The sequence below is a fragment of the Taudactylus pleione genome, unplaced genomic scaffold (assembly GCF_031769625.1).
Source record: "Taudactylus pleione unplaced genomic scaffold, aTauple2 ptg000473l, whole genome shotgun sequence".
In the NCBI taxonomy this organism is placed as follows: domain Eukaryota; kingdom Metazoa; phylum Chordata; class Amphibia; order Anura; family Myobatrachidae; genus Taudactylus; species Taudactylus pleione.
Window position 1 is genome coordinate 1,404,026 of NW_028284875.1, and position 26,717 is coordinate 1,430,742.

General features: G+C 46.2%; 1 protein-coding gene across 8 annotated transcripts in view; it reads right to left on the reverse strand.

Annotated features, from left to right (window-relative positions):
• The window catches only part of ARID1B (AT-rich interaction domain 1B), a 490,367-nt gene that overhangs the window by 114,129 nt on the left and 349,521 nt on the right, over window positions 1-26,717 (reverse strand). The gene's annotated exons all lie outside the window — the stretch shown is intronic.

The window sequence follows — 26,717 nt, forward strand, 5'->3', positions numbered from 1 at the left end:
GCAGCTTTAGCATATTTACATGGGTCTCAGCTCTGTCTTTACACCCTGAGATGAGAGTCACTTGTGTGCAAAAACAAACTGCACAGAGACCGGGTGCCCAGACCTCAATACACCACTGCTTTACTTACAGCTTACTGAGTACTGCTGCATCTGCAAATCACACTCTAAGCTCTGCCCGGCGCACTCTGCCATGAGATCTGACTGAGATCGCAACCACTCCATTAGGCATCCTAGACCAATTGCCACCCCTCTGTGAAGTTTTCATCCAAATCCATCCAGTGGAAGGCCCAGAACAGACTCCCCGAGTCAAAGTTCCGCCCAGCGTCCCAGGATTAAAGTTCCGCCCAGCGTACACCAACGGGAGGTCCGACCGGGACTTCAACCCACTAGTTCGTCTTCTGTGATCCACTGTTACTGGGAACATTTTGTCCAAATCCATCCAGTGGAAGGCTCAGAACAGACTTCCCGGGTCAAAGTTCTGCTCAGCGTACACTAAATGGAGGTCTGACCAGGACCCTAAAAACCCTCTAAAACCTGGCCAGGATCCAACTGGACCACCTTGCGTTGGCTTCATCCCAATCTGTGCAGGGGTGTCCGAATGCATAACCGGACAGACAAACAAACAAACACAGACCAATGAATTTTATTTATAAGATTTATCATTACAGGTACTTCCCTCTTTGAGCATTTGGATGTATTCTGGCACTTGCAATGTATAAGGACTCATTGTCTCAGAGGAAACTAAAATTGACACGGGTAAATTTACTAAAGTGATAGTTTGTAGATTCTACTTAACATTTAACTAGCACCTTCTAGAAGATAATAGCTAGAATTTGATTGGTTGCTATGGGCAACATCACTTTTAAAACTCACTTCTAAAAACTTTCACTTTAGTAAATTTACCCCTTAGTATCTAATTAACATTCATTGGATTATTTTAACAAGTGAGGATTATACTTAAAGGTGACACACATTATATAGAAATCCTTTGTGGACTGCACTGGACTTTGAATGCGGATTTAATACAGATTATACACCATGGGCCTGATTCAGACCCACTCGCGAGCGGCTGTACGCTCGCAAGTGGGTCGATGGTCTGCACTGAGCATGCGCACGACGGAGGGAGCTCCGTCGTGCGCATGCGCCAGACACGACGAGCGAAGGACTTTCCTTCGCTCGTTGTGTCCGATCAAAGGGGGCGTGCTGTCAATGTTGATTGACAGCACGCCCCCTTTGGTGGGCGTGCCGGGGGCGTGCCTCCCTGACGGGGGCGTTCCCACAGGAACGCCTCCCGTCAGAAGCCGGCCCACTGACATCACTAGTGATGTCAGTGGGAGTGATTTTGGCTCTGATAGAGCCAAAATCACTCCGGAGCTTGCGGTTGAAAACCTCAACCGCAGGCTCCGGCTCACAGTTTCGATGGTCGCGATGGTCACGACCATCGCGGCCATCAAACTGCACGCTCGTATAGCCTGTGGGTGGTGACCCACAGCTATACGAGCGTCCAGGAGGACGCTCCATGAAAAAGGAGCCCGGCCCTCATGCAGAGCGTGCGCTCTGTTCAGAGCGTACGGCTCTGAATGAGGGCCCATATCTTCTCCCTCAAGATATAAGGAGTATCTATATTGAAGTTACTAATCTATTATGTCTTATTACCCCTATAAAGGACCAAGGCCATAAAAAGCCGGGCCAGGCCTGGGTGAAGAGGGCATGGCCTATGCGCGGGAGGCGTGACCATGCCCCCCCTCTGAAAATAAAAACATTTTTGCAGTAGCACCCTGAAGGGGGAGATGTGAGGCCCCCAGTCCAGTGCAAATCCAGAGGGGCGCAATCACTGTGATCGTTTCCCCCCACAGACAGAGAAGACTGTTGCTACTCAGATTCTGAGGGGGAGTGGCATCAGATCCGGGTCCCCATCAGCAAGCCCTTCCCCCCTCATCTTTCCTGTAAAGGACAGAGACATCCACAGGTAAAATCCATAGACTTAAAGCAGTTTACATGGTGCAAACTATGTAAACTGAAGGTGGTGCAAACTACCAGGGCCAGACTCCGAAAAGCTTTGCTTTGTGGAGTTTGGTACATAGGGCAGAGACTGTAGTCCCTATTTGATAATAATGGGGGACTGCGATCTGCTAATTAGCACTCTGCTCAAGATTTCTGTGAAATCTCCTTCATTGTGCTATTAGTACATAGCAACAACACATAAAACTATGCAGGAACTGCAGTTTCTACAAATTGTTATGAAAAAAACCCTTGATAAATAGGCCCCATAATCTAAAAGTGAATGTTTGTTTAAAAAAATAGTTATCTATGTGCCCAATGTACAGTATGACCTGAACAGTGAAGCTCCTCTGCTTGTGGATGGGGTTTAACAGTAAAACTTTAAGGGTCTATTTAGAGTAAAACTAGGTGGAAAAGTTAGCTTCCACATTGTTCAGGTATCCCTGCAATTTTCCAAAGGCTAAATGAAAAATATTTTAGAGAGTTAATTTTAATGGATGGTACTTATTAATTAGGTTAAGTTGTCCTATGAAATAATATGGTCTAAAAAGACTTAAATTGTTATCTGGGGATACAAATAATAAAAATCAAATCAAGCCTGATTTGAAAGCTTGTAAAAAGCAAGAGCTGTGATCACAGCTAAGGTGCAAACTGGGTCTCTTTGGGAAAGAGGTGTTAAATGTCCAGCATGAATCGTACAAAATAAGAGAGATTGAAAATAGACATCAGCATAGCTAACCGGGTTTCAAAAATGCAGTGCATAATTTATGAAGTCCGAACCTCCCTGGATATACTCCTTGGTTATGTTTCTTAACCTCCTACATTGAATCCTATGATGCCATTCTCACCATTCGATGCATGAATGCATCAGAAAGCAGCATGTTACTTTTTTTTATTCATGTGACTAGGATTTGGGAAAAAAATCATTAAATATGTATTATTACCAAATTACTTAATTTGAAAAAGCACAACAGTTATTGGTGCATATTTTTTGCTTTCTTTCCTAAAGGGCACCAGGACATGTGCCATCAATACATTTATTTTTCGTTGCATTTCCCACAAGATGCCGCTTGAACACTTGTAAACACATAGATCATTTAACTGTATAGCAAATGTTGTGTCAGTTTACAATGATCCTCTGTGTATACTTCAGATCAGCTATCTTAGCTATTGAAAGCCTCAAGGCTGCTGTGAATAAATGTAAACAGAAAATAAAACCACAACAGGCCAGACACATGACAAGCCCATGTGTACTTAGCCTTATGGTCACTGACAAAGCTATTCTGGCAGATGAGCACATTATGGTTTGATACATATATATTATCATCAGGGCCAGCAACAAAAATCTTGGGGCCCAGTACACTGTCTCTGGGGGTCCCATCTCCCCACCACCATCCTCGACCCCGCACCAACACAATCATTCCCTACATATGTGATGCACGATAATGTTAATGAAAAAATATGCCAGCCTTTAAATAAAGTAAAAATACACTATGACTTACCTCTCTGTCACTGATGATGTAGGCTGTAGGTCTTGTCTGCTGCTTCTTCCAAGGTCTTTTGTTGACAGTGCTGTAGATGCCTCAGGTGTAGGAGAGAGGGTATCTGCAGTCAGGCATTCTAAGCCCCCCCATTACCTTAATCAGCCTCAGCTGTGCAGCGCCGGATGGAGCAATGAGTCCGTTGCCCCGTTTCATGCCCTTCGGGAACTCGGGGTCCCTCTGGATCCGGTACGGGTGTACCCTTAGTCTCCCTCTGTCGCTGGGCCTGGTGGCGAACAAACTGCACCCACTATGGGGTGACGCCCCTGAGCAGCCGCTCAGCTGAAACGGGCCTCAAGCCAGCCCTGTGACCAGGCGATGAGGGCTGGCTTGATATTGTTTGACTAGTTGCGCAGCACCGGCTGGAGCAGTGAGTACACGGCTCAGTTTTGTGCCCTTCTGTCACCTCGGGCATAATTTAGGCAGTGCAGCGGCATACCCAGCCATACCGTCAGCTATACACAGGAAGCGGGCAAAATCCTGCAGCAGGTCAGGACAACCATTATTGTGCGTATGGGTCCGATGGTTCTCGATGTTACCGATGTTTATGCTATCTTGCGTGCTGATCAGCCTGTGAGTAAAAGGAGATAAGCGGCATAATATGGTGCTGGGTGTCTGCATCTTGTGCTGTGGTCTTCGTGCGTATACATTGATTCGCTTATTGTCCTCGCAGATGGGTGTGTGCGTCTGCTAGCGTGCATTCCTTGCTGAATCAGGCCCTTTGTCCCAGCAGCAGGGACATTAGGGAGATATGTCCTGCTTCACACAGATCTGGTCGGGAAGGGTTTGCTGCGTGCCCCAAACAGTAATGAAAGCTGCATTGCACGAGTATTTGGAGGAGATCTGAGAGAAAAAGGCCTAACATTGTCTAAAATAACTGCCTCTCTTCTATGCATTCTGCATGTGCTCACGCTGGTAAGTATGAAACACCTACATATAAATTCTGCATCTCTCCCTGCATAATAAATGCACAATTTGTATTTGCTTATTTTCAAACATCAGGCGTGTGTTGGAAACTGGGAAATTGGTATTGGTGAAGCAGGTGCTATAGGTTTAAGCTTTGCCAAGGTCGCAGAGAAACCTTGCAACGTTTCTGTGCAAACAAAACAAAAAGCCATGAGGTTCTGGTTATCCCCTTCCCATTTGTCATCTGCATGTATACTAAGACTGTACGCTTTCAGGGGTGGGGAACAACTAAGCGAACTTACTTCCCCACCATTCCAGAAGCCTTTGGCGCGCACATACGAGCGGACGGCGCGGTAATGTAAAAAAAAAAAAAAGAAGAAATGATGTGGGGAGGGATCTTATGTCACTCTATCTCACCCACCGTATAAGATGCAAACATGGGGCACCTTTGTTTGAAAGAGTCCCCTCTTTCAATCTATGTGTCTTCATAGAAACTGGTGCCTGTGATCACCAGGCAATTACAGTAACTCCTGCACTACAGAAAAATTTTACAGTCCAGGGATGGGGGAAAATTTTCCCCTAACCTAACATCCAGAAAATCAGGGTCACCCACATTGAATGATGTGGATCCTTACTGGATTTTGTCTGGTGATCCCTAGTTACACTGCACTAAGGAAAATTTGGGTGTGGGCACCCATATTGGAGAGTCTGTTCTTTGAAGTAATGTGGCCCACTAGAAGCTTCTGCGATCACCAGACAATTATTACCCTGCACTACGGAAAACAAATGTACATACTCCTTATATGGATGGGAGGGGAAATTGTGCCTTACCACCCCCAATCCAGGCCTGCGCACACATGATCACCCTGTCTTGAAATAAAGAAGTCTACTTTTTCAAACAATGTGCTATTTATAAGACAGGATAAAAAAGCAGGCTTCCTTTTTTTTCCATTCCTTGAAATTTCATTAAAAAAAGTTTTTCGCCATTTGGGTTGAAAAAAATGTACATGTTAGAATGAGTAAAAAGCAAAAAGGTATTTTCTGGAAAGAAAAAAAAAAACAAAGTATAATTTGTATGTGTATTGCATCAAAAATTAATTGGTTTTTGATGTTGGAATGTGACAAGTGCAAAAGCGAAAAAATTACCCTAGCAAAAGGGTGATTAAACACTCAGCAGCGAAGGGGTTAAAATGCACAAATTACATCAAAATGTAAAACAAATTTAGATTGTATCCTTTGCTTACAAATTATGGAGGCAGTCTGGTCAATTAACAAGATTGCAATCTTATGAATGTTTGGAGACAGCTACATTAATGTGCTCCCATCTACACCCAGCTACAGATCTTCCAAAATTGGGCTGTAAAATAATTGTTACTGGGCATGGACTGTTACAATGCTTAAAACATTTGTTTTTCAAATTAATTAAATATGGTATTGTACAGAGGAAACAATTACCATATCATGTATCTCTCTGGTGGGGATAAGTTACTGAAGACAGATCATAAATAAAATTTTAACAGAACACTGTATTGGACCAGGAGTAGCAGAGCACTTGTAGGATTATACATGACAGCAACTGAAAGTTAGACTAAAATAACGAAATATAGATACAGTAATGTAGATCATACTTCCCGGTCTTTGGCACGCTCGTCTGGGAGATCCCAGCAGAGAATTCCAAGATCCAAGTGTAGGGGGTGTGATATAATGAGTTGCGTCATTGTGGCCCTGTTCCCAGCCGGGATGGCATCTGGTAGTATGATCTATTCAGCTTGAAGAACTCCCCAAAATTCATGTGTCTCACAAACATTTTGGGACAGTAGATAACTATGAAATGTGTGTATATACAGTATATATCGCACAATATAGCAGACCCATGATCAGATCCTCTAGTGCAGGGGTGGCCAACCAGTCATTGCCAAAGAGCCCAAAAATATCTGTAGGTATGTAAAAAAACCTGAGATCATGTGCACACCAAAGGTGCACATGTAAATAGGGGTGTGGCATTGTGCCAGCTAGGGCACGCCCCGGTATGATGTTTGTAGGAGCATGTAAAAGCACTTGCACACAATCACCCCCATGTGTCACTCCAAGCCCTCATGTGTCACTCCAGTCCTCCCTCTCTCCCCGGGCCGCTCCAGTCCAGCCACATTTCTCCACACTCCCTCCCACTCCACGGGCCACTCCAGCCCACCACGTCACAAATAAAATAAAAAAAACAAATAAAAAACACTCACAGCTATTACCTTGTTGTGGACTGGTCTGTGTTACATAGGTAGGCTCTGGCGTCTGCGACCGCGTCCTCCTCGTGGCTGCAGGCTCAGTCACAAGTTGAGCTTTACCTCCTGTTTGCGGCGTGACATCACCACGTCGCCCTTACATTCCTCCGGAGCGGAGCAGACTGCTTCAACAAAGGACGAGCTTCCTCTGAACAGCTGCGCGCCCATCAGAGGAGGCAGTCTGTGTCTGTCAAGGCAACCGGCACGGGAGCCCCATCAGGACAATGGAAGAGCCGCAGGTTGGCCACCGCTGCTCTAGTGTTTGGGGGGTGTCAGAAACTCAGTGATCCACAGAAAGCATTTTATTCAGCCCATAATTCTTTCTCCCAAATAGGCTTCATATTAGGCCTGCACAATGGTAGAATTGTGACCTATAGAGAAGGTAGTACCAGGCTGGCTTCATCTACACGACAGAACTCTACTGCTGTGTTGGCCAGTGACAGCTTGCTTTGGAGAAAACATAGTTTACTGCATAATCTTTAATTTACAAGAGGAAGCCCTTTCTCTGCCTACAATAAAGTGCACAAGGCATTATATAGTAATTGGAATACAGTAATTTCCAGAAAACTGCAGTGAATGGGGTTAAAGCAAAGCAGTATGTGCTTATAATCCTTTAATGTACCTTTGAGGTACGTAGACAAGGCAGCTTCAGATGTCCCATATAATGTCCTCTCAGCAATCTCTATTCCAGCGACCTTGTGCCCCTGCTTAATATTTAACGGGCACTACACTGCTGAGACAACTTGCTAGGGAAACCGCTGACAGAGGGATTTAGCCAATAAAAAAAATGGAAGAAAAGGAAAAAGAAAACAGAGCCTTGATACGGTTTCCCTTATTTACATTTTTGCTTTGTTAGTAAACTGGTAAGATTTGGCATGAGAAGCAAGACAAATGAAATTAGCATTTGCTACATTGTCTGGCAGCAGCCGTGCATTTTGATGAGGTGCTGCGTCAGCTCTCACTGCTGGTTTCGGAAGAATTAGTCAAAGAAAGAGAAGGAAAAAACATCATCCAGTAAAGAGACAGTCTGACTTTTTTTTTATGCTGCTCTAACATCAGTTGCCTTTTCCAAACATATCCTCATTGAGGATAATTTCATTATTCAACACAGAATGGTTTATGTTCTCCATAAACAAACCAGGCCAAATGTGCTTTAGATCTATATTTAAAATGAGGTGACAAAAAAAAAGACTGCTAGGATTATATTCTCTGAGTGATCACTATGAATAAATAATAAAAAAAAAAGGTGTCTTACTTAGCCATACCTTCCAACATTTAGGGGCCAATGCAATTAGCTGCAAGTTTCGCGCCCTGTGCTTGCGGGTTAACATTACGAGCATTCTGCAACATATTTTCATGAAGCACGCTTCTGTAGCTTTCCCGCTAGCTGTTTTAGCGGGGCATCGCGCCCTGCCCTATTTCTAAGAACAAAAAACACCCTGCCCTCCGGCGCGGCACCCTGCTGAAACAGCCGCGGGTGGGGAAATCTGCAGGGTAGCACATGAGCCTGGCATTCATTCACACTGACAGCAGCGCTTGGGGGGCAGTCCGGCAGGTCCATAAGTGCCAGACACGCCCCCAAGAGTGACAAAAAGAGGACGCGTCTTAAAGACACGCCCCCTTTTTGGGCGCACGCAGATGTGCCCTTCCTCTAGGTCTGGCACCCTGCCCGGCGCAGGACCTAGAGTGGAATGGCAAGCTGTGGTTTTCACACATTAACTGTGTAGTGTGCAACCTATGCGAAGTATATGGAAAATCATCCTGAACCCCCAAAAAAGTGGCAAATAAGCAGGGCCAGTTTTGCCTATATGCTGGTTACATGGCTGAATAAGATGCCACATAAAGGAAGGCGTCCTGACACTGCCGCGGCCAGCGACAGGCAAATAAGAAACTCACCTTCCTGGCCCCGGAGACTCGCACAGCAGGCAGCGCTAATGGCGCCGATGTCCGGCATCGCACCGCACTACAGTGAAGAAACTCAAACTAAACTACAGCTCCCAGCAGCCCACAACATTCTAAAACTACCCTCAGTCCAACATACAAAAGTTATTGTTTGTTTTATCGGTCATAAACCATACAAGTCCCACAAAATAGTAAAAACAACTTTTTTATGTTTTGCTTGACATATTGAGGTGGCAGGTGATAGTTAAGTGGTTTGTAGCAGAAACAATATCAATGTTGCAATAATACTGCAGTACAGTCACTGAATGAAAATGTTTTACCACATATCACTAAACCTTAAAACTTGTAATCAAATTTGTGGTTTGTAAAATAAAACTGATAAGATGAATGACATATTTGAAACAGAAATAAACTCAATAAATGATGATACAAATCTAAATTTATGAAATATCTACTCATGCATGTAAAAGTGATAAAATGATAATACATACAGATTTCTGTTAAGTATTTTTAACTGGGAGCTTCCGTGATAACAACTAATTATGAAATCTCTCAAAGCGCACATCACTCAGATTTATACAGAGATGTCCTCCGGCATGCAGCCACAATACGCCAAGCCTTGCGAGATGCCTGGTGCTAGTGATTCGACAGCTCCCGTGCAACTCGGCTTCCACCGAGCATCTTTTTTGCCCAAAAATGCGTCTTATTCGCAAATGGATGCAACCAACTGCTTCTCAAGACTGCACCGATTAATTTGATATGAGACACTGCCAGACACAGGCAAAAAAAGACATGAAAAAGACTCTTGTGAAGGCCAGACGGGGCCTGGCGCGTCGAGAAGGGCTTTTTGGCGCGACTGCAACAATAGTGTATGAGGACACATCTGTATATTAAATTCTTCAGCAGCTAAAAATTGCTACAACCTGTCCTTAACACTGGAGTTCAAAATAATAAAACTTGCACTTAAACATTGCTTGGTGGCTGCCGTCACCACCCGGCATTTTTCCCACACTGCCCAGCTAACAGCAGGCACCCTGGGCCAGCCCGAATTACACAAGACTTCGAGTACGCTAGTGCCAGCCAGCAGAGGACGCCGTAAGCAACTGATATGCTCACTGAAAGGCGGTTATCACAGCCGATTCTCCCATCCACAAGTCCACTCTAGGGATGGATATTGGTGGGCTGTCCATCGATGGTTCCATCTGTGATTACCATTTATAGCACTAAACAATCTATGGTGAACCATCGATGGTTTGCACCACTTAATGGCCCCTGCTGCTGGGGGGCGAGGAGGGCTGCAGGCCAATCAAAATATGGGAAGGGGCTTAGTGGCCATTGGATCTCTGCCATTGATAACAAAATCATTTACTATTAGTAGTTAACTGTCTAAATATGATAACGATCGATGGTCGATAACTAATCCTAGTCCACACTGTCTTGACCCTGACCAAGCCCGCATCGGAGGCAAGCACTGCAAACACCTATCCTACCCCTCACCTACCAGGAACCCGCCAAACAGGAAGCGAGATACCAGGTATGGGTGAGACGCAAAATGTACTGCGGGTTATCTCTTGCTACTGTGAAATTTTACTCTCCCATGCCCTGGCTACCTCTTTTCTGGGGAGAACACTGCATGATTACCTCACTGAGTGGACTGGTGCACAATTGTAAGTACTTTGCAGTATTGGACAACCATATTCCTACATAGTTTTGCAAAGTGTAATATATTCAACTTGAATTGTCCACTTTGACAAGACCTTCAACAAGCATCCACATAAATACTTAACGGAAGGGTTCATGGTGATTGGCTACCAGTGCTCTGCAACTGTAGTCTCCTTTATCACACAATGTGAAGTGAGATGTTGTCTGACAGGCCCAGCGCTATTATTAGGCGACTTAGGGCAGCAGCCTAGAGCACTAGAATTTGGGTGTAGTAAATGAACACACACTTTTTTCATTTCATGCTGGCAGTTGCTGCAGAGCTTAATTCAAATAATACCTCTAGTATAGCATGTTTGCTATCTGCCTATCATCCAGGACAGGCCGAGGCACGGCTCCTATCCCAGCCGCACAGGCTTCGTTCAGAAGGATGCAAAAATTATATTATGTGGAGGCCTGCTGGAACAGAAAGGCAAGCACTCTCTCCCCCCTCACTACTGTAACACCAGATAGAAGGAGGTAAGTGAGTGTGAAGGGGAAGATGGGGCTCTTAATGTAATGAGGCTATGGGTCTGGTGAGACTTAGGAGCATATTTCTAAAAATGGGGGGGGGGATACACGGAAATATTAAGCATCCCCAGTATTTACATATAGGGGACCACAGCAGATATTGAGGTGCCCATTTCAAATGCAAAAGCAGCCCCCAATAGTTTATATGGCACTGCTAAACAGTCACATGTATGTATGCTCATGTATGGTGTTAGCCATTGCAGCCTATACTTACATTCCGCACACTTTTCCGGGAGTGGAATCCAAAGGATCTCTCCCTAGTGCTCTCTGCTTGCACACGTGCAGTCTGATGACCGTCCATTCTCAGTAGCATGGCCGGGGCTTGAACCCAGAAGTAAAGTGATTGTAAAAAGAATAGCTAAATAAATTTTGCAAACAGTGCCCCAACATTGCAGGATCCAGTTAAGCAAAAAATAAGACATGAGCAGCAACAAAGTAATGAAATCTGCAATAACAGGTAGGAAAGAGCAGGAGGAAAGGCATTAAAGCTGTCCTGATTCTGATGAGGCTGTGCCAATTTGGTTGCTTGTTCTGCCCAGTCATAACTTTGTCCCAGCAGCAGCTACAGCAATGTACTGTTTCATGCAGCTTTGCTTGTGAAGGGTGAGCTGAGTCAGTTAAAGTGGAACAGATTGAATTTTACGTTGTTCACTGTACTGCATTCTGCATTCAGTCTCCCTGGGTTTGTTTCTTGTAGTCGTCGTTGTTCACCTTATGCTCGAACAGTACATAGCTTTCATATGGTAGAGTCTGATTTATAGTGCATTAGCTTCATAGGGGGGTATTCAATTAGGTGCAAAAAGTCAGTTTCTGCGGAAAGGTATCGCCAGTGACGTCATTTTGCCAGGCAAACTTATCCCCGTATTCAATTCCAAAGACTTTTCGCCGGTGCGGAAAGTCAATGCTTTGGAATAGGCGAAAAAAATTTGCAAAGCTGTCTAAAAAGGTGAAGAATTGGGGTTTTGGGGTGCAAACTTGCGGGAACCACCCTGCACCCTTTGGACAGCCCCTCAAAGGTAAACTGTGTAAAAATAAAGTTTAAAAAAATACTCAACACCACCCCAAAAACTTACTTGGAAAAGGGGGTGAAAAATACCAAAGTTGGGGGATAGACATAAAAACTAGCAAAATAGACTCGGGAAGGGGGGTCCCCAAGTATGCCCCAGGTGTTTTTAAGATTGCAGGTGTTTGTGGCAGGTGGATTTTTTACGTTTTTTAAAACTTCACTTTAGCAACTTTAAAATATGCTAGCACCCATTTTCAGGTACCGTATATACTCGAGTATAAGCCGACCCGAATATAAGCCGAGGTACCTACTTTTACCACAAAAAACTGGGAAAACTTATTGACTCGAGTATAAGCCTAGGGTGGGAAATGGCAGCAGCTGGTAGTGCCCCCAGTAGTAATTCCCCCTGGTTGTGCCCCCAGTAGTAATCCCTCCTGGTAGTGCCCCCAGTGGTAATCCCCCTTTTAGTGCCCCCTGTAGTAATCCCCCCCTGGTAGTGCCCCCTGTAGTAATCCCCCGCTGGTAGTTCCCCCAGTGGTAATCCCCCCTTTTAGTGCCCCCTATAGTAATCGTCCCCTGATAATGCCCCCTGTAGTAATCGCCCCCTGGTAGTGCCCCCTGTAGTAATCGCCCCCTGGTAGTGCCCCCTGTAGTCCCCCCCCCCAGTAGAGAGAGACGTGACAAGAATAAAGAAAAAAAAAAAACACTTACCTGAAACTCCCGCTCCTGGTCCAGCCGCTGTCCGCTCCTCCGGCCGCTTTGCATGGGAGAGACGTCGTCATGACGACGTGTCTCCCATCACCCACTGCGGGAGCCGGAAGATGGCTCCCGCAGTGGGAGCAGCAGCAGCCGCTGAGAGTCTGACAGACTCTCAGCGGCTGCTGATTACAGCAAACACACAGCTGCTGGCTCCGGCGGCTGTGTGTTTGGCAGTGTGTAGCGCTGACCGAACTCTGTCCGGTCAGCGCTACACTTGACTCGAGTATAAGCCGAGGGGGTACTTTTTCAGCACATTTTTTGTGCTGAAAAACTCGGCTTATACTCGAGTATATACGGTACCCCAAATTTGCTGGGACTACTTATTTTCTGCAAAATAATCTGCAAAATGCTATTCTACACTACTTCTGCAAAGACGCTAATTAGCAGCCATTGAGATCATTTAAGTACCCCAAATACCTTCAGCAGGCCTATTTCCCCAAATCTGACAGGACTTTTTGCTGGTCAAATTTGCCTGGTTCTGTTTTCTCTGATTTGTAATTAGATACGGGACAAAGCGGGGACGAGCGCGATACTTTTCCGCATGGAAAACCAGCGATGTCGGCGAAAAGTCCGGGACTGCTCACTTCTAATTGAATACGACCCCATAGACTACAATAAAACGATCCAGGGAGAGTGAATGTAATACAGTAATATGAGTGTACAGTAGAACTCTTACGGAATAGATATTTAATGCCATCGGCTAAATAGCCGCCGGATCAAAGCAGAACCCAGACGGACCTAACTCCCAACTGGGGCTGGTAAGTAACCTAACCCTCCCCTCTTCCCCCCAACCATCCCTTAGAGGTGCCTAACCCTAACCTCCCCCCCTAGTGCCTAACCCTAACCTCCCCCACGTTAGTGCCTAAACCTAACCCGCCCTCCCCCCACCCTAAACCTAACCCTCCCTGGGGGTGCCTAACCCTAACCCCCCTAGTGGTGCCTAACCCTAACCCCCCTTTCCCTACCCTAACCCTCCCGGGGTGTTCCTAACCCTAACCCCTCCCCCCCGCGGCTAGACGCTAAGGCTTACCTTCGTTCGGTATGCTGGGTGTCTGTATTTTGTAGTGGGGCTAATGATTGGTGTCAGGATTTCAACGCCTATCTTTAGTCCCCGGTTGGGCTGTCAGTGTCTGGATATCGGTGGGCGGGATAGCACCCGCCGGTATCCTGACTGCATCCCACTCTTACTAGCACAGCATATTTGCCTACTTTTGGCGTTCGCTACTAACAAGGGAACTTAAAAATACCAAACATGACTCAATATTAACAAAGTCGTTTTTGGGATTTATTGTCTCCTAAGTGTCCAGAGTTCCGTATTGGATAAGCTGCCTTACTAAGAAGAGAAAATCCATATAGCAGAGTGCTTCCTTTACATTAATCATTCTTATGCAAATTTGTGCACATCAACTTAGTACTCATTGTGAATGCCATAAGTTCTATAGATAAGTTAGTTACACCTGCACTGCTAGTGTTCTTATACTGTAATCCTGGATGAGGTTTCCGGAGACCTCCACCATACTGTATACTATACACCCTATTCAAGGAGATTTCTGGCAATTCTCCCATTTTTTTAACTCATGTGGATTTTTTTTCATAATTTTTTCTATTTTCTTTGTTATTTGTGACCAGTCTATAGGACAATAGTCCATATTTATTCTATATGATATATTTGAAATTGTGTCTTTGAAATTAAATAGTGTGTGAAGTACTACACCATATTCTCTACACGATTTCTTGTTTTTCATGATATGAAACAAATCATCTACCCTGAGGAATGCTACTAACACACAAGATCCAGTGTGTTGAATTTTAAGGAAAGTATATTACTTAATTTGTATTACACCAGTGCACTCAGAACTATCACCACTTATTCATTTTGCTTGATTGAGATAGTAGTGAAGGGTACTATCCATTGATTTTTCAGTCTGCTGCTATTAGAGTGTCTGTTGCGCCAGGGGCACTCCAGCAATTTTTGCACACCCTGAAAAAAAGTCCTAAGGTCAAGCAGCAGAGCGATCCTTCGCTGAAACCAAACTGAAGGTGCATACACACAAAACGATTTTGTAAATGATCGATTTTAGTAAATGATTTTCGTTCATTTTTTCAAGGGAAATGTAATTACATGTAATGAACGATTTTTTTGAACTACAAACGATTTTTGCATATTCCCTTAATTAAAATCGTTGAGTTGGTCAGTCTGACTAAACTACAAACGTGAATGCGCATGAACGATAATCATTCATCGTTTTAACTTAGAAAGTGAACGATTTTTTCAACGATTGAACGACAAACGATAAAAAATGATTGTGTGTGTATGCACCTTAAGAGTGAAGATGTCTAAACCAGCCTAAAGAAAAGCAAGCACTCGAGAGACCCTAAAAACTTTAGGATCATATGTTCTATGCTTACACCATTGAAAATACGAGTGCCAAATCCTGTAATAGATGCGGGCAGAGGAAGGTTTCTGTGCCTTAAGCATAGTCTGAATTACAGAATTAGTAAAACCCTTGGCTCTTAAAATGGAAGATTCAAGAGCCACGCCATCAAAGACAGACGGGGAAGGTCCGGGTGCAGGCAAGGAACCTGTGTTAACATGTCTGGCCTTAGCGGAAGAGGCCATGGAGTGTCTATGGAAAGACTCTGAAGGTCGGTGAACCAATGGTGTCTGGGCAGAGCAGGTGCTATCAGTATTACTGTGCCCTCCTGCTTGAATTTCCTGATGGCCCTTGGGAGGAGGGAGTACGGAGGAAAGAGATACACTAGTTTGAAGTTCCACTTCACTGCAAGAGAGTCCACAACATCGGCTGAGGGATCCCTGGTTCTGGACCCATACCTGGGGACCCTGTGATTGTGGCCTGAGGCCATGAGGTCTACCTCTGTAGTCACCATCTGTCCACTAGGCTCTGAAATACATCTGGATGAAGAGCCCACTCTCCGGCATGTATATCCTGCTGACTTCCCAGTTGAGGACTCCAGGTATGAATACTGCCGAGATTGCTGGAATATGACATTCTGCCCAGACCAGAATGTTTTCACTTCTGCCATGGCAGCCCGACTTCGTGTGACTCCCTGATGGTTGAGGTAGGCTACTGCGGTGGCATTGTTTGACTGCACTTGGACAGGCCTGCCTTTCAGTATATCCTGTACCTTAACGAGTGCTCTGAATACTGCATGTAGTTCCAGGATGTTTATGGACAGGACACCCTCCTTGGTTGTCCATCTTCCTTGAAATGTGTGCCGACCTGTCACTGCGGTCCCATCATCGGTAGTGAGGAGCACCAAATCTGGAATCCAGAAGGGGCGACCCCTGTTCAGATGAAATGTCTGCAACCACCATGAGAGGGACAGCCGAACCTCTGGAAAAAGACGGATCGTCTGTGACCTTATTAACTGGTACTACCTGTTCCACCGGGAGATAATCAACTGTTGCAGTGGCCTGGAGTGGAATGGAGCATATTCCACCATGTCAAAGGTGGACACCATGGACCCCAGAAGCTGCATCGCTGAGTGGACAGATACTGACTGATTGCGGAGCAATCTGCAAATCCACAATTGAAGGGCCACAATCTTGTCTTCTGGCAGAAATATCCTTTGTGCCAGAGAATCCAGGCGTGCACCATCTGCTGCACTGGAAAAAGCGATTACTTTTTCCAATTTATGATTCAGCCGTGTCTGTGTAGACAGGCAATTGTCAGTTTGAGATGATGCTGCAATACCTGTCAAGATTGTGTCAGTATCAGGAGATCATCCAAATATGGCAGTATCCTGACTCCCTGACGCCTGAGGTAGGCTGTCATTCCTACCATTATCTTAGTAAACACCCGCGGGGCTGTTGACAAACCAAAAGGCAGAGCCTGAAATTGGAAATGTTTCTGCAGAAACGAAAACCGCAGAAACCTTTGGTGGGAAGGTGTAATTGGCACATGCAGATATGCATCCTGAAGACACCATAAAATCCACCCGGTTCCATTGCCAAAACAATTGACCGAAGGGTTTCCATACGGAACTTGGGCAACCGGATAAATGTGTTGAGAGTCTTCAGATTCAGGATAGGCTGATGGGACCCATTGGGTTTTTGGATCAAAAATAGGTTGGAATAATAACCTCTTCTTTATTGATCCACCGGAACCTGGATTATTACCCCTGAATCCAGCAGGGGATGAATGACCTTCTGGAGGGCCAAGGCCTTTGCAGACTCCGCTGGAGGAGATGTGCAGAAAAACCTTTGCGGGGGACTTCTCCAGAAAGTAAGGGCGTACCCTCGAGAGACCACCTCCAGAACCCAGATGTCTGTTGTTGTGAGATGCCAGGTATCCGAAAACTGAAGTAGGCCTCCCTCCCTGGGATTCCCCTAGGGGAGGCCATGGATTTATTGACTGTTTGCCCATGATCTCTTAGTTGGCAGTCTCTTACGAGAACTTGTTCTAGAGGAAGACTGACCTTTTGCTTTCCTTGCGGCTGAAAGGATGACTGCCTAGGTCTAGGGGTAGACGTTGAAGGCAGACCAGTCACTTTGGAAGCTGCCAACGTAGCTACAATTTTATCCAATTCTGTGCCAAACAGGATGCCTCCCATAAACAACAGGGATTCCAGAGCCTTCTTGGACCCTGCATCTGCTTTCCAGTCCCTTAACCAAAGGGTTCTGCAAGCAACAACTGAGGCAGCTGGAGCCTCAGAAGTCAGATTACCGGCATCTAATGCCACCTCTCCCAGGTAGGAGGCTGCCTCCTTGATCTAGGATATAATTGTCAGCTGTTCTCTGTAAGCTTCTGGAAGAGTATTTTCCAGTGCCCCTGTCCATTCTTCAATGGCCTTAGATGCCCAGGCTGTGGCCATAGCCAGGCTGGTAACAGCCTCTGACAGAGAAAAGACAGGCATCAAGTCTTCTATCTGTGGAATCTTTAAGGGAGGATGCAGATGATACGGGCAATGTGGAAATCCTGACCAGATGTGCCACATGAGCATCTACCATCAGTGGAACTTCCCACCTAGTGCACTCATCCGGTGGGAGGGGGTATAAAGCTGTAACCTTTATTGTAACATTGAATTGTCTATCCGGAGAACTCCATGCTTCCCACATAAGTTCAGAGAGATGCTCAGATTTAGGAAACTCAGCCTTAACAACCTTCTGGCATTTGAACACTGGAGCCTTCTTAAGTTCTGACTCTTCACTATCTATGTTTAAAAGAGCTTTTGACCGCCCTAATCAAGGAGGGAACATCTGCTGTTGGAAAATGGTCCTCCTCTCCTGAGAGAGACTCTTGAGAGGAGCCCTGTATGTCCTCACTTTCATCCAAAGATGCATCAGTCTGCAGGCTGGACAGAGTGATTGGAGGAAGCCGACATCCTTCTAGTTTTAGGCTGTACCGGCCTGGCTGGTTGCAGCATTTGCTGAAATGCAGCAGGGGACGGAGCCATACTCTGACTTGAGTGGGCATAAACATCCATCCAGGACAGATGCATAGGAGGCATAATATAGTAGGTTGTAGCTGCTGAGGGTACGACATAGTAGGGGCCAGAACAGGAGCAGATAACACGTTTACAACCTGTGCCATGATCTCGGAAAAAGAAGCCCAAGGGGGTTCCTGTCCAGGAGCTGGTAGACTTGACTGATGTGGTGACTCTTTTTAACAGTGACTACATAATCCATTCTGTATGAAATCCTGAGAAGATAAACCCGCCTGACAGGCCATACATGAAACCAGCCCAGGTGCATTCGCCTCCTGCTTTTCATTTTCTTTGGACATAACAATACACATAATGTTCTGCAAAGTAATATAGTACAATAAAATAACACACACCTGTAGCAGAGGATTATGTGGAGAAACAGCAGTGATCATTATAACAGAGTTATTCAGGAAGAAGAAAAGGCAGTATAACACACAGCAGACTTACACAAGTTACATACAATGCAAAAAAAATATTTTTTTATCTCTCTTTCTCTCTGTGATATATATATATATATATATATATATATGCAATAAGTTCTTCGTCAACTACGAACAGCACAAAGGCCAAGTAGGATATTGAGCTCTATATAACCTGGCCACCTAAGGGTATACAGGGAGACTGACCAAACCTCCTGAGATTCGCAGCCACCGAGGGCACCTTAGAGTAGTCTCTGGCCATCTCATATACAGGGAGGAGCAACCCAGACGTGGGAAACTTTGTCTCTGGACCAGCATCTGGGTTGGGGGAGGGGCCGTAGTGGAGAGCCTACCTCCTCTAGGCTGTATGGATCCACCGGGCGCACTGACTAATACATGGCCGCCGCAATTATCATCCACGGCTGCAAGATTTCATGCCCCGGTTGTCTAGTGGGGGAAGCAGTCTACCTTGGCTCCTCACAACAGCAGCCTCCGGCAGGTCTCCACCGCCGTAGGTACGGACTGCCACCTGGTTCCCTGCCGTCAGCGGCTAGCGGGGAACCACCTTACCTTCATCCCTGATGTCTCCAGCTACAGTCCTGGGCTGGTGTTGTGGTGTCGGCGGGGGTAGACAGAGCAGCAGCACGGGCGTCCATGCGGACGCCTAGTGCTGCTTACTCATAGGCAAAAAAAAAACTTGCTTGGGACTGCCGAAGCCCCCTGTTCACAAGGTGCACTCCTGCACACCAAACAAAAAACTGGGTTCCTGTAGCCAGGGGTGGGGTATATAAGGAGGCTCTGTGCATCCTGGGAGCTAATCGCGGGGGTTTTCTGTAAAGGGGGCGTGGCCTGATGTCTTCTATCATCTGGCCCCGCCCCCCGAAGAGGAGATCAGCAGGTCCCCTCCTGCTGCTCCAGGAAAGCTGCCCAGGAATGTCGGCAAGTATGCCCCAAGTTAATTCCTTTGGACCCTATAGATCCCGAAGAAGAAAAATTATGTTTGTGACATTTTGAGAGATTGTTACATAATGTTTTACACAACAATATTCACACTTATTTGTGTTGAGAAATGAGTATTTTCTGCAAAGACAAAATAAGAGTTATGGTATAACATACCTTTGCTAACTCTTTTTCTACGAGGTCCATGGGGTCCACAGCCAATACGTTGGGGTATGTGATCCAGACACCAAACAGTTAAAAATTAGCTCAAAGCTCCCAGGATGCACTGGGTCCTCCCCACATATACCCCGACCCCGGCCAACGTAGTCAGTTCGTTACAAAGCCCAAGCAGGAGAAAAAGAGTTAACAACGGTATATTATACCATAACTTATTTTCTTCCTCGGGGTCCATGGGGTCCACAGCCAATATGTTGGGGATATCCCAAAGCAGTAACCCTAAGGGCAGGGATGCTCCTGTGTCTCAGAAGAAAGGAGAATCCTATGCCCGAAGGAGGCATCCTGAGAGGCAAAGGTGTCAAATGCATAGAATATGACAAAGGTGTGGACGGAAGACCATGTGGCTGCCCTGCACAACTGTTCAGCAGAGGCACCCCAGTGGGCCGCCCACGAAAGTCCCACTGATCATGTGGAATGTGCCGTTACTGAGTTTGGCAGTACCAGATTTGTCTGTACGTATGCCTGAGAAATTGCCATACGAATCCATCTGGCCAGCGTCTGCTTATTGGCTGGCCAGCCACGTTTAGGACAGCCATACAGTAAAAAAAGAGAATCAGAGTTCCTCATGCCGTTGGTGCGATCCACATAAATTCGTAGCGCATCCAAGGAAGCCTCACCTACCAAGAGGCTTGTAGCCTGAAAGGCTGGGACCACAATCTCTTCATTCATATGAAAAAGAGATACCACTTTTGGAAGGTATCCCGCTCTAGTACAAAGTACCGCTCTATCCCAATGAAATATTAAAAAGGGGGAGCGGAAGGAAAGTGCTGCCAGATCAGAGACTCTGTGGGCAGATGCAATAGCAAAAAGAAACACGGTCTTTGCTGTTAACCACTTGAGGTCTACTGATTTCAGGGGCTGAAACGGCGGCGCCTGTAGAGCCTCGAGGACTAATGTCAAATCTCACGGGGCTACCGGGGGAACAAAGGGAGGCTGGACTCTTAGAACACCCTGAAAAAACGTCCTCGCATGTGGCAGTATAGCGATTTTCCGCTGAAACCAGACCGAAAGAGCAGAAACCTGAACCCTCAAAGTGGAAAAGCGGAGCCCCTTTTCTAACCCAGTCTGACCAAAAGAAAGTACTCTAGACACCCTTACTACTCCAGGGTCATATTTTGTCAGTTCACACCACTGAAAAAACGAGTGCCAAATACAGGCCGAAGCCGGTTTACGTTCCTTCAACATGGTCTTTATCACAGACTCATAAAATCCCTTTTTTCTCAAGACGGAGGCCTCAAGAGCCATGCCGTCAAAGACAAATGAGGCAGACCCAGATTCAAGCAGGGACCCTGTATTAACAGATCTCGCCATAACAAAAGAGGCTGCGGAGTGTCTATGGAGAGACAATGTAGATCGGTGAACCAATGGCGTCTGGGCCACGCCGGAGCTATTAGGATTACCGTACTGCCTTCCTGCTTGATCTTCCTGATGACCCAGGGAAGAAGAGCAAACGGCGTAAAGAGATATGCTAGCCTGTAATGCCATCTTACTGTTAGCGCGTCTACAAACTCGCCTATTGGATCCCTGATCCTGGATCCATATCTGGGTACCCTGTGGTTCTCCTTGAGGCCATGAGGTCTATTTCTGAAAGACCCCATCTGTCCACCAGGCTCTGAAATACCTGTGGATGCAGAGCCCGCTCTCCGGCATTTACCTCCTGTCGACTCAGGAAGTCTGCTTCCCAATTTAGGAACCCTGGTATAAATACGGCTGACATTGTCGGGAGGTGACGCTCTGCCCAAACCAGAATCCTTGATACTTCTGTCATGGCACCCCGACTTCGTGTGCCTCCCTGATGATTGAGGTAGGCTATCGTGGTGCGATTGTTGAATTGGATTTTAACAAGTCTGCCTTTTAGTATTTCCTAAGCCTGAACTAGAGCCCAGGATATTTATGGACAGACGACTTTCTGCTTTTGTCCATATCCCTTGAAACGTGAGCAGACCAGTCATTGCTCCCCAACCGTGAAGACTGGCATCGGTTTTGAGAAGCACCCAATCTGACACCCAAAATGGGTGACCCTGGTTGAGATGGTTTGTCTGTAACCACCATGACAGGGATAACCAAACGTCTGGTAAGAGATTAATTATCTGAGATTTGATTGCGCGGTACTCCCTGTTCCAGCGCAAGAGAATCAACAGCTGCAATGGTCTGGAGTGAAACTGGGCATATTCCACCATACAGAAGGTGGATACCATTGACCCCAGCACCCGCATTGCTGACTGCACAGATACCGCCTGTTGTGAAGCAATCTGCATATCTGCAACTGCAGGGCCACAATCTTGTCCTCTGGCAGATATATCCTCTAAACCCCAGAGTCCAAGCGTGCCCCCAAATGAATCATCTGCTGTACCGGGAGAAGCGACGACTTCTTCCAGTTTATGACCCAGCCGTGACTGTGCAGACAGGACACCGTCAGTCCCAGATGATTCTGCAACTCCTGTGGAGACTGCCCCAGTAACAGGAGATTATCCAAGTATGGCAGAATCCTGACCCCCTAGAGCCTGAGACATGCCATTATTACCGCCATAACCTTGGTAAACATCTGCGGAGCTGTCGACAGGCCAAATGGCAGAGCTTGAAACTGGAAGTGCTCGCCCCTTACCGTAAATTGTAGAAATTGCTGGTGGGGTAGGGACATTGGTATATGCAGATAAGCATCCTGGATATCCAAGGACACCATTAAATCCCCTGGTTCCATTGCCAACACAATCGACCGCAGTGTTTCCATATGAAACCTGGGCGCTCGGATAAATGTGTTGAACCCTTTTAAGTTTAGAATAGGCCAGTAGGACCCATTTGGCTTCTGAATCAAAAATAGATTGGAGTAAAATCCTTTCTGCAACTGATTCTCTGGGACCGGGATAATGACTCCCGCCGTCAGCAGGGGTTGTATAGCCTGTTGAAGGGCCAAGGCCTTTACAGAACCCACCACTGGGCTTATGCAAAAGAATCTTTGGGGAGGACTTCTCCAGAATGTTATTGCGTACTCACGGGAAACCACTCCCCGAACCGAGGCATCTGTTGTCATGAGATGCCAGGTGTCTGAGAACCGAAGAAGTCGGCCTCCTACCCTGGGGTCCCCCAGGGGGAGGCCAGTCCCATCAGGCCACTGGTTTATCCTGGGCTTTTGGAGCCGGGTGCCTGTTCGGCCAGGGTTTCTTAGACCCCAGTCTTTTTGCCAAACTAGATTTCACCGAGGGCTGATCTCTGGCCTTACCCTGCGGCCGAAAGGACGACCGTCTAGGTCTGGTCACAGATGCTGAAGGTAGGCCAGCCATTTTAGAGGCTGCCACTGTAGCCACAATTTTGTCTAATTCTGTACCAAAAAGAATGCCTCCCGTGAATGGAAGGGATTCTAGGGCCTATTTTGGACCCCACGTCTGCCTTCCAATCTCTTAACCACAGGGCTCTGCATGCCACAACCGAGACCGCTGATGCCTTGGAAGATAGTATACCAGCATTCAATGCTGCATCTCCTAAATACGACGCTGCTTCCTTGACATAGGAAATAATCTCCAGCCGTTCCCTGGATGCCTCAGTGATTCTGTCAGTGCCTTCATCCATTCTTCAATGGCCCTGGAAACACAAGCCGTGGCCATAGCTGGACGAGTGGCCTCTCCCGAGAGCGAGAAGATTGTTTTAAGACAACCTTCAAGTCTCCTATCCGTGGAATCTCTGTGAGAGGAAGCAGATGGTATGGGCAGTGTGGCACTCTTTACCAGCTGTGCCACATGTGCATCTACAGACGGCGGAATTTCCCACTTAGCACACTCCTCTGACGGGAATGGGTATAAGGCTGCCACCTTTTTTTGAAGGACGGAATTTCCTACCTGGACAACTCCATCCTTCCCCCATAAGCTCCGACAGGTGCTCTGATTTGGGGAACTCCGCCTTGACCACCTTCTGGCACTTAAATACAGATGCTTTTTTTCTGCAGAGGCTCTCCTTCATCTATATTCAGAACAGTCTTGACTGCCCTGATCAAAAAAGGGACGTCAGACACTGAAAAATGATCCTCCTCATCTCCGGGGACAGACTCCTGAGAAGAATCATGTACCTATTCATCCTCAGAGGATGTATCAGAGTAATCGCCCTTCTCTTTGGCGTGGCCTGCGTGAGGGGCCGAACGCCATATGGTTTTTGGCTGCATTGATCTATCAGCTTGCAGCGTTTGCTGAAAAGCTGCTGAAGAAGATGCCATAGCCCGACCAGCATACATGTCCACCCAAGATGGAAACATAAAGAGCATAACCATAGGGGGCTGCATCTGCTGAGGGTACCCCCATACTGGGGGTGCTGGGGCAGCCATTGTGCCATAATCTGAGAAAAAGAAGACCAAGGGGGTTCTGGTCCAGAGGCTGGTAAACTTGACTGATGCGGTGATTGTCTAAAGCAGTTACCACATAATCCATTTTGTATGAAGTCCTGTGGGGATAACCCTGCTTTGCAGACCATACAAGATACCAGCACAGGGGCTTCAGCCACCTGTCTTTCAGACTCCTTAGACATAATATTTTCTGTCAAGTTCTGAGTATACATGTGATTGTTTCACTGCAACTGCCCACACATCTGTAGTAGAGGGTTATAGGGAGAAAACAGTAGTGATAGGTTTCAAACTGACAGTTATTGAAAACATAAAAGGCAGTACCACACACAGCATTCAAGTAACATGCAATGCATAAACACTTGTGAATATATGCAATCTAAGCTCTTGTCACTACAAACAGCCCCAGGCTTAGAAGTCACAATAGGAGAGGTATACAGGGAGACTGATCCAGCCTCCTGAGTGTACAGGCGCCGAGAGCACCTGAGAGTGGTCTCTGGCTGACTCATATAGAGGGAGGCTGGGAGGAGCAAACCCAGACTCGTGAACCTTTGGACTGGGCCAGTGTGAGGGTTGGGGGGAGAGGCCGCCGGGGAAAAGTGAACCTCCCCTATTCTGCATGGATCCACCCGGCACACTGACCTGGCCGCCGCCACTAGTCCCCGGCTGTCAGGATCCCTCACGTCCCGGTGGTCTTGTGCGGGAAACAGTTTACCTGACTCCTCACTGCAGCGTGCCCCCGGCCAGTCTCCACCGCCTGGGGCGGACCGCCAAGTGGTCCCGGCTTCAGCGGCCACCGACACCACCTTATCTGCATCCCTTGTCCCGGTTGCAGTCCAGGGCCCTGCGCCCCTACCGCTTAGCTGCTTCCGGTTTCCCTTCCATCAGCACGTGCCGCCCGCTCAGGTGGAGAGTCAAAACTCTCTTTTTTTTTTTTTCTTACTTGTCTGCTGGACTGCTCCTGCAGTCCCACTGTCGATGTGGTGTCAACCACCCCAAACAAGAACTGACTACCTTGGCCGGGGGCGGGGTATATGTGGGGAGGACCCAGTGGCATCCTGGGAGCTGAGAGCTCATTTTTAACTGTTTGGTGTCTATCACATACCCCAACGTATTGGCTGTGGACCCCATGGCCACCGAGGAAGAAATAAAGGGCCACCTTATATTTGTAAAGAAAAAGAAAAGTCAATATGGGACTGCCAATTCTGTGTAACTTTCTGTGCTGTGGTGTGGATGCAAGGAGGAGTTCATATTTAATAAATGAAGGAGGGGGGGCACATTACATGCTATGCCATCAGGGGACACACGTGAAAGACTATGCTATGAGAGGGGAGGGCACTTTACAGATTATGCCATGAGGGAGGAAGGAGGGAAAATTCTAGACTATGCTATGTTTATCTTTTCTTTTGAGTGGGCATGGTGACTCCTCCACAGGATTTGATCACGCCCTCTCAGTAACCGGGCCCCTGACAGTTCTTGGCGCACCTGTATACTGATGGGGTGGAGGGTGAACACATTACAAAGGTTCTGGAAGCATAATAAATAGAAATGTCACATAAGAAGCAATTCTAATTGCTCTACTCACAAGATTGCAAGTAAGGCGCATGGAATAGCTTTTGTTTTAAGAAGGCTTTAACTATACACAAAGAAATTCAATACTTGATTTGCATGTTCAGTATTTAAATGGTTACAGGAGGCTTCCAAACCATTTTGCTAAATATGATTTCTGCTGTTGGTGGTTGAACACATTTCAGAGATGATTAAGATTTCACACTCTGCATAAGTCATTGCCATCAGTTTACTTTGACCTTGGTATGATAATATATTTTGAATGACAGCTTAACATGGAATACGGATAGCTATTTAGAACCAATAGTTAGTGTCTGCCACATGGGGCCTTGTAGCTGGCTGTACACATACTCCATTCCCCACAAGCGATATCCTCATCTCTACTGAGAGACAGAGGTGCAAATGTAATAATAAAATAGACCATTGTTATTATTTTCTTCAGTTATTTTTACAAGCACACATTACACATTCCTAAATATATTTAAAAGGGAAATTATCATCAAAAGACAACATTATATGAGGGCCACCGTAGCATGTTGATGATGCACTGCTTAAACTTGAAACGCTATTTTAAATCACTCGCTGCCTTGCAGACGTGATAAATTACTCACTGACGAGTCAGGCAGAAGATTTGAAACAGAGGTTTAAGTGAAAGAGACATTGGCAAGTGCCAGTGGCACCCACATCATTAAAAGAACCAGGAAAAGGTGAGTCAGTTTATAGTTTAGTAGTCTTTTAACATTTGAATAAGGTACCAAAAAAAAAAAACAAGAAAAACTCATGGGCCCAAAAACTCCTAAAATGTGCTTGGGCTGAATAAACTGTGCAAATTCCAATCTAATGTTGTATAGAAATACTAAAGGTATGTTCATGGTTCAATTTAGACATTTAACAGTCAGATATGACCCATAACTGATTAATCGTATTGCTGTGCGAATAAGATCCATTTGAAGGTAAAAACTCACACGAAAAGATGCTCGCCACACAGAGCGCCCGCATTATTTGTAACACACGGAGGATAGATGTATGTGGACACATTTGTATGGTTCTACAATTAATCTGTTATGGGTCATATCTGACCGTTAAATGTCTAATTCGAACTATTAACATACCTTTAGTATTTCTATACAACATTAGATTGGAATATGCACAGTATGG